At 35.3% G+C, this 8,124-nt stretch overlaps 1 long non-coding RNA gene across 1 annotated transcript in view; it reads right to left on the bottom strand.

Annotated features, from left to right (window-relative positions):
- LOC128874915 (uncharacterized) overlaps positions 1-602 on the bottom strand; it is a 5,236-nt gene extending 4,634 nt beyond the window's left edge. Inside the window, exon 1 of the long non-coding RNA XR_008456708.1 lies at positions 535-602. This is a non-coding gene — a long non-coding RNA (uncharacterized LOC128874915). The remainder of the gene's footprint in view (positions 1-534) is intronic.
- Between the last annotated feature and the right edge of the window lie 7,522 nt (positions 603-8,124).

The following is an 8,124-nucleotide window of genomic DNA, read 5'->3' as shown; positions in this document are numbered from 1 at the left end:
AATGCAATTCTACTGAAATTTTTATGAAATTCAGTTGGCATATTTTAGAATGAAATTATAATGCATTTGTAATGCAACTTTAGGAAAATTCAACGCTAATTAAAATATTATGAAATTTTAATGCAATTCTACTGAAATTTTTGGTATTTGATATTTTTGGTTTTTTTGAAGTGAGATTCATCGGGTGTATTTAAGTTAATGTTCCAAAAAATTCGCGAAGAAATTCTGTGTTTTTGTGCCGCAACGGTGGCGTAATTCTTCGGGTCGTTTATGAAAGTGTGAAGTATAACGACGTCGTGAATCAGACGTAAAATTTTTAAGAATTTAAAGATGCTGGAACGTCGGTTGTTCAGGTTCAACACGATGCGATCGTAAACCGTGGTAACTAGTCTCAAGCTTTCACTGAAGTGTCGTCGAAGCAAATGTTACTTTGATGCTACTTTCTTTCACAGTTGTAAACATCACCGAGCATGAATGTAGAGAGTTATAAACGTCCTGGCGGAATAGGAAGTGCATAGAATTCGTTGAACAAACCGATACACGGAAGATCCCTCGCGGTGTTTGTTACAAACACAGACAATAGACTTTTGTAACGAAATCACGTCTCTGGCACACATACTACAGCGTAATTGTTCCCCTGGTAAAAAAGAGTAGCGAACTGATCGTCCGATCGTGCAATTTTTCACAAATATTCTCTGAACAACGACCGGTGACGTGACAACGAACGTGACGCTTGTTGATCAACGTCATTATAGAAGATAATCATGCCAGCCGTCGATTCATGTTGTGTAATTAACGACTGCGCGAGTCCCAACTGTGCGACTACAGAGTGTCTTGTTAAAAGTTACGATCTATTCAGTGGCACAGATATTATTTTAAAGATCGGAATTCGAAAAAGGTCGTATCATGTAACCGATACTATTTTTTACGATGTAGTTCGAAAGCGTTAATAAACTATACGATTGTTAAAATTGTGTGTTAGAAAATTATCATTTCATTATGTACAATTCTAATATAATTTTAATACAATAATATGATTATAAATATTTAAATAAATGTATTAATAAATGCTGAATGTTAGAAGATTACCATTTGATTATGCGCTCTTCTAATACAGTTTTGATGTAATTTTAATGAAGTTGACTACAACAAAATTTCTCATAAATATGTCTGCAATAGAATTTCCTGGATAGAAATTCAAATGCAGCTCACAATGAAGTTCTACCGAGATTTTTTACAATGAAATTCTGAAGCGATTTTAATGAAATTTTAATAAAACTTGCTGCAAAGAAATCGTAACGTAATTTTCTTCAATGTAGTTTTAATGCAATTTTCAATGAAACTGTCCACAATGAAAATCGATGCAAGTGTATCGTTAAGTTTGTAGGATGGAATGGTTTAAATGTATTAATAAATGTTGAATGCTAAAAAATTATTATTTCATTCTGTACAATTGCAAGTTTTGTCCAGTACGATTCATGGTACCACTGTGTAAATGCAATATACATTTTCGTTTGTTTATATAAATAATACCGTCCATTTGTTAACACCAATCGATTCCTCTCATCATTGTAAATATACAAACACTGACGTGTGAAAAAACGAAACAATTTATGGCATATTTACGTACTTGGAAACCTATTGTAATATTTTCGAATTACATGGATTATCGATTATTATAATCAACTCGATTCAATTCAAAATGAAAGTCATTGTAAAATTAATGTTGGCTCGAAAATAGATAAAAAGTGAAATTTGAATAATCAGATATGAATAATCATAATATAATAGTTTTATATGCAGAACAATGGGAAAAGTCAATTTATGTGGAATGATGCATAATTTCATTTAAATAACAAATGCAAGCGGATCGAAACGAAAACATTTTTCATTTCAAAGAAGAGTCTCTGTTGCGGGATCGAACTTTTTTCGGTATCAGTTTTATCGTACGCTTGGAAATGAGTTTTTGCTTGTCCCAGTTGCTGGAATCACCTTGTATATATACAAAGAGCAGACAACAATGTTTAACTCAAAAGGTTTCCTTACCTCGGAATTATACATTTACACTTCGTCCCAAAGCACGTGGAATAAATAGAGTGACAAGTTGTCAGATCCCTTGGAGCCAGAAAAAATTGTATATGGAAAAATGCAAATCAGAAACCAACGGATCACGAATTAGAAATTAAAGTTTTGTATAAAGTATAAATATGATTTTTTTGACATATTTCATAATAAAAGTGACGTTCTTAATGTTATTATCTGTGTCGCTCATCTGATGATTCGTCGAATCACGAATACTATCAAATTATTTGTAAACTTTTTAGACAGATGTTCCTTACTCCAACAAATTATTTAAACAGAGCTTAATCGTAATTATATGACATTTATTATTTTAATATATACATTACTTTCTATTGAAATATAGTCTTGAAGCACGTGTAAAAAATTAACCCTTAGAAGTCTGATTTTCCGAATTGAAGTTAAAAAAATATCAACGTATTTATTATTTGAACAATTTTGACAGCTGACGTTTATTTTTTTAACTTTTGTTTGAAAGAACATTATGTAATGGTAACAAACATACAGTCAAATATTAAAAACAAATCAATTGCAAGCGTATAATTCGATTTAAAAGTTCGATATCAAATTTGAAACTTAGGCCATTTAAGGGTTAAATTTGTATGCCATCTGATTACATGGGATGCGAAACTACAAGTTCATAATTCACCCAAGGTACTGTACGGATTTTCATCCTTAGAAACATGAATTCTTCGAAACAATGGTGCACTTTTTCAGTGAAAGGTATTTCAACAATGATGACAACGTCGAATGTATACGCGTAAATTTCTTGCAACCAAAAACTGGCATGGGATTGCACAGAACTACAATTGTTTTCAGAACAATAGTCGAAGGCCATGGATCATCACGCGTGAGAATATTTTTTGTTGTAGTTATGGCTTAATAAATTTATGTTTCCGAATGTGCAAAAAATTAAGGCGCAGTCTTCGAATAACGTAGAATGTCACTTATGTTGCGCAAGGCTTTTCTAAAATGGTTATGAAGATTTTCGTTTTTAATAAAATCAAAATCTGATTCGCTTTTTAATAAAAATGAAAACTGAAATGATTAAAATAAAAAACAAACTTGTCACACTTGTTTGGCCTATTCTGCACAACACGGTCGCCTTTATTATTTTTGGCGTCAATTATTAATTTAAAGAAAGGACACGTCCCATTTTTCGCAAAATAACCTTTGCACGGTCCTCCATAGAATCTTAGCAACCTTTGCGTATGTAGGTGGAATCTACTTACAAACTCTAATGGTAAATAAGAAATCCGTGAATGCTTTTTACTTTCTCTAGCACTAACAGCGACGCTCGCGCATCGATGGCCGAAGATCGAGTAGAGAAAGCATGCGATAATTGGGTGCAGACACCTCTTTGTGATTCAACACTGCCAGACGCGAGGAATTTCCTTATACGGGCTATCGTTATGCTAAATGAAAGAGTATAATTAATTTGTAATAATTAGTAAATTCGCGTAATAGCATGCGTTACAGGCTTCCGTATAAATCCTTTAGAAACATGCATTGTGCGATTCGTGTTCAGAAGTTTTGTTTCGTTAGGAATGAACAGCGAACGATTACAAGTCTGAATATATTAAAAATATGTTATTGTTTAGAACAGTGCTCCTGTGTTTCAAGCTTGCGACCTTTATCAAGTATTTTTTTTATGCCAGTAACCCTGATACCCATTAAATGGTTAAAATTTAAAATAATAGCACCTAATTGCAAATATAAATGATATAATTAGTCTTTTATTAGTCTTGTATATTACCGTCCATATTTTGGTGACATTGATTATAATAAAAATTTAAAATTTAATTTAAAATTAAAATTGTATTCTAATTATAATTAAACATTTTAAAAATTTCGCTTTACAATGGAATACTAATTAAATATTTTAACGAGATTCATATTTCATTTTTCTAACGAGTGAAAAAATTGATATTGTTCTACGTAGCTGATCTATTTTTTTTAAATCGTAACGAGGTGTGCATTTGTTATGAAAATCTGACGCAGCAGAGGTTTAGCCCAGTTTAATAATGATGGAGAATTTTAGATGAGCGTACGTAACTTTGATAATTAGACCATCAAAACAATCTGAAATTTTTAACGAGAATTCATTCCGTCGGGTACATAGTTGTTCGAAGTCCGTAGTTGCAAAGTAGGATAGTATGTTTAACTCACAATTAGAGTGTGGTCGATAAGACTGTTACTTGCATTATGCGCGCAAAAAAGTTGGGAAAAACAAATTCCGCCGTTCCACTTCATTACCATAAGAAGTACGGTGCAAGATAAAAGTATCGATGAAGCAAGATTACTACAATGAAAGAAGTTACACTTAAGCACAGAATGAACGGTTTCATTTTGTGTAACACACAATCGCAATCAATCAACCGATTTTAATCAAAGTTCACAGTAAAATAATAATTCTCATTGATTCAAATATTATAAAAAAAAGAAAAAAATGGTTGTTAATGTTTTTATATCATGTTAATGTTTCAAACTCTTTTCATAGTAAAAGTAATGGCGCAGAAGTTGGCGTTGTTATGTTCAGTGGCATGACAAAATGTCGCTTTCGTTTTGGAGTTATTTTTACATCAAGAGAAAGAAAGACGTTGCACGACCTCGCTGTTATCGATAAAATTACCATGAACATTCCGTGCAAAGTCTACAGTAATTTTATTTGCTTGTACAGGATGTAGAACGACCAAATGAACTGTAGCGATTCTATCACGGCCGAAGAGTATATCATTGAGAAACATTTTTAAAGTTATCTCGAAATTTATTTAGATCTTTTATTTAGAGCTCCAAAGAAATTAAACCTAAAGAAACATTAGGTATTGTAGATTTCCTGCGTGAAACCTAACGTTGACTAAGAGTCACCTTTCCAGTTCGAAGGGTTAATTCGTTAATTGACTTAATGGAAGATCTGCTTGGTGGATAAACGGTCATTTTTATTTAGATCTTTTATTTAGAGCTCCAAAGAAATTAAACCTAAAGAAACATTATTGCTGATAGATTTCTTTCATGAAAGCTAACGTTGACTAAGCATCACCTTTCCAGTTCAAAGGGTTAATCATTACCCATCCAACTTATCACATAAAGACTGGCTGGTTGTCCAAAGCATCCGAGTTCGAGCATCAAAGTTCTCCAAGTCGGGGTACGTGTTCAATTATCGCGCGAAGCAAAGGATCCAGGATTTTTCTCCATCCAGCGTGGCCGTCCGTTTCAGCGTGGTCCGGTCGGTTCCCCTGAGCATCCGTCTCGATCATTTACGAGCGTTACACGCACAAATTGCCGCCGGGTGAATTTCATAATCGCGACGGTGGGTCGATGCGAGGGAGGTCGTCGGCGTCGTGCACCCGGCTGCATCGGCGTGTACGTGTACGCGATACGCGTTTGTGTTCGTGGTCCCAGTGAAAGGAGAGGCGCGTGGGCGTGGTGAATGGGGGTGGAGGGCGTGGTTAGGCGCGATCAATAAAACCACCCCCGCCGGAGTACTTGACGTCGGAGATGCGGAGGTGAGCCCGCGGGGCTGAAAGGCGAACAGAGCACCTCCGAAGAGTGGTTTCGATGGTGGTGTGGCGGTGCCAGAGCCGGGTGCATGGACTCTGCCGAACCACATCGATCCCTTCGGCCGTCCCTCTTCGCGGTCCGATTTTCAGCTTCCACGGATACCATGTATGATATCCTGTCAAGGATACCAGGTGCCTCGGATATTACGCAGGAGATTTCATTCGCGGCACGCAGCCACGTCAGGTCTCCGCACGCCGCTCCGAACGCGGCCGTGGAAGCTAGGATGCGCTGGATGAAAATGATACGTAGTTACGTATATTAAACTGGCGTAGCCATTTCAAAAGGCCAATGCCAAATTAACACGATACTTTTTTGCTATTTATTTGCTAATTATTTGCCAAAGAATTAATGGAATTGATATCCCTGCAGCAAAAAAATTAATATTCGGTGGATTAAGAGCGAATAATTAGCAAAAAAATATGCTGCAAGAATGGAATTGATATCCCTGTTAGGTACAGAGATACATAAGCTGCTACGCTAGCTTAGTATTACGCTGGCACAGCCATTGTTTCTCGAAAACGGCTGGAGCAAAAAAATTAATTCTTTGGCAAATAATTAGCAAATAAAGAGCAAAAAAATATCGTGTTATCGAAATATATAAATATCGTTATGTAGTTGGTTGTGTCGAATATCAGTTGTAGACATTAATTACGTGTCTTTACATTCGTAACTCTAGTTTAACTTTGTTACCTTTATTTACTGGCAGGACTTACAAGTCCCTCTCAATTTTTTCATGGTACTGTATTAATGAAATATTTTGAAACCAGTTGTGACTTTCGAGTCTACTTCTATGAAGTTCGTTTTTAATTGTTGGATGGCTGCACAAACATTTTTCTTTTGGAAGCTTGTTAGAGACAACTCTATAAGACGGTATAAGACCACGGACGCCTAGATTATAAAAACTTTTGAGAAATTCAGTAAAGAAAGGGTTAAGCCGAAATATTTAACCTTTTGCACTAGGTTGCCCCTTAGGGGGACATCCTAGAGGGCAAGCTTTGTTAGCGATTACACAGGATATATTTGCGCTAAATTAAGAGGGGTGAGTAAATTTTTCACAGGTGGATGCTCCCTTGAAAATTTCCGTTCATTGAACGAAAAAACAAATCAAATTACGATATATAGTACTGTGGAAAAGTCTTAGGTGAAGCTTGCATTACACTTAAATGCAATGTTACTAAAATAAATATGATGTAAATTTTACACAGGTGGATGCTCCCTTGAAAGTTTCCGTTCATTGAACGAAAAAACAAATCAAAATATGATATATAGTACTGTGGAAAAGTCTTAGGCCACCATGTGAAGCTTACTCAAATGCAATGTTACTAAGATAAATATGATTTTTTATTGTGCTTTATATACCTACACTAGTATAGTACATAAACAAGTATCAACAAACATCATAAGTGATAGTATATAATAGATGTAGTATATAAACAATCATTTAAGAGATATAGAGGAGAATGAAACATTAAAATACATGAGTCGACCACCTGAAAGTCTCGATGTAAATATTATTGAATACTATTGATTTACTAAACTCCAAAGGCCATAGTGCAGCACCTCATTGAATTTGTTTCATTGTCTGTTACTTTCTGAAGGAAAAAACATAGTACTCCATTTAAAAAAAATAAGAGTGACCCCCAGATCTCGTCTATTACTCCAGCCACAAGAAAACAATTATTACTGCGTGATGTATCCCGTCCTACCAAACAACTTTTGTACAAACGGATTTTTAATAACTACAACATCTTCCGAGATATCCTGCTCTCACTTAAACAATATACCATCTCAAACAAGACACCCTGTATAATAAAAACTAATCTACGAAAGTTTTTGCTGGGTCAAGATTCGAGATACCTCGTGGTCTACGAGCAGCCCTCGTTTTTCTACGGTTCCACTTGAAAGATTTCTTACGAAGCGTTCGATTTTTCTACTGTCGTAGAACGTTGAGTAAAATCAAGATCGGTAAAATCCCGCACGCCACAGAAAAAGTTGCTCTCGGTGAGTTTTATCGTTACTTTGACCTATGACCTTCTCTCGATTTTTCGCGACCTTGGCCTTCGCGAGCGTCTATTATGTGCAACGAGTACCAGCGCACGCAACAATGTTGATTCACCTGACATGATACACGGGGGAGACATGGGTTAGTTTGTACGTCATGGAAAAATTTATTTTAACGCATCTGGTGGAATGAGAAAGCTGAAATTCTCAGCAATTAAAAAGCTGAAATTATTTCTTACGGTGACAACGAAAATTCTAATATAAAGAGCGGTGCTCTGTATCGTAGAAGGATTTTATTAAGATTTTTAACCTTTTTATTCTGGTCCTTTCTAGAAAAAGTGCAATATAAAGAATAAATTTAAAGAATACAGTGCACTACTGTGCATGCAATAATAAATATTTTGTTTAATGTACAGGTAATACCTACTCCATCAGCGCTAGCGATTACAAACTCGAACGCAAGTAGAAACGGTGAGCAATGGA

This window comes from Hylaeus volcanicus, chromosome 4 (assembly GCF_026283585.1).
Source record: "Hylaeus volcanicus isolate JK05 chromosome 4, UHH_iyHylVolc1.0_haploid, whole genome shotgun sequence".
Taxonomy (NCBI): domain Eukaryota; kingdom Metazoa; phylum Arthropoda; class Insecta; order Hymenoptera; family Colletidae; genus Hylaeus; species Hylaeus volcanicus.
Note: the sequence above shows the minus strand (reverse complement) of the source record. Positions and strands in the feature narration are given on the sequence as shown.